This window comes from Triticum dicoccoides, chromosome 1B, assembly GCF_002162155.2.
Source record: "Triticum dicoccoides isolate Atlit2015 ecotype Zavitan chromosome 1B, WEW_v2.0, whole genome shotgun sequence".
Taxonomy (NCBI): Eukaryota; Viridiplantae; Streptophyta; class Magnoliopsida; order Poales; family Poaceae; genus Triticum; species Triticum dicoccoides.
Window position 1 is genome coordinate 555,081,195 of NC_041381.1, and position 616 is coordinate 555,081,810.

The window sequence follows — 616 nt, forward strand, 5'->3', positions numbered from 1 at the left end:
GGAGGAGGGCCACGACCAAGTGCAGAGGAAGGGGGGCGCGCTTGCGGGGGAGCAAGGAAGGTGATGGAGCCGAGGGCGCCGGCGACGGGGCGAGCGGCGAATGGTCTGCGCGCGAAGGCGAGGGACAACAGAGCGGCGGAGGCAGCCACGGTGGGCACGCGCGGGGCGGGGCATGTGCGAGGCGAGGCCACGGGCGCAAGGTGCTCGCGCGTGGGCGCGGGAAGTGGGGAAGCGAGGGTGCAACATCCATGGGCGGTGCACGACACGACGTGGCGAGGCACGGCCCTAGCACAGCCGGGCGTGGCCACGGGCACAACCACAGCGCGGTCGGGCGCGTCGGCGAGGCAGGGGGCGACCAAGGCGGCAGCAGTGCGCGGCGAGGGAAGCGATGGCCGCGGGGTGCGGGGCGAGCGCGGTTCAGCGAGGCGAGAGGGGAGAGGAGGTCAGGCCTCACCGCGTGCATAGGGGAGTGGCAGAGGTGACGACGGAGAGGACGGCGGGGAGGCGGTCGGGGAGGTGTGGGGCTCTGGGCGGCAGCGTCGCGGGCGACGGCGATGGCGAGGTGGTCCTCCTGGTGGCGCGATACGGCGTCAAGCCCGCTCTCGATTGGATCGGG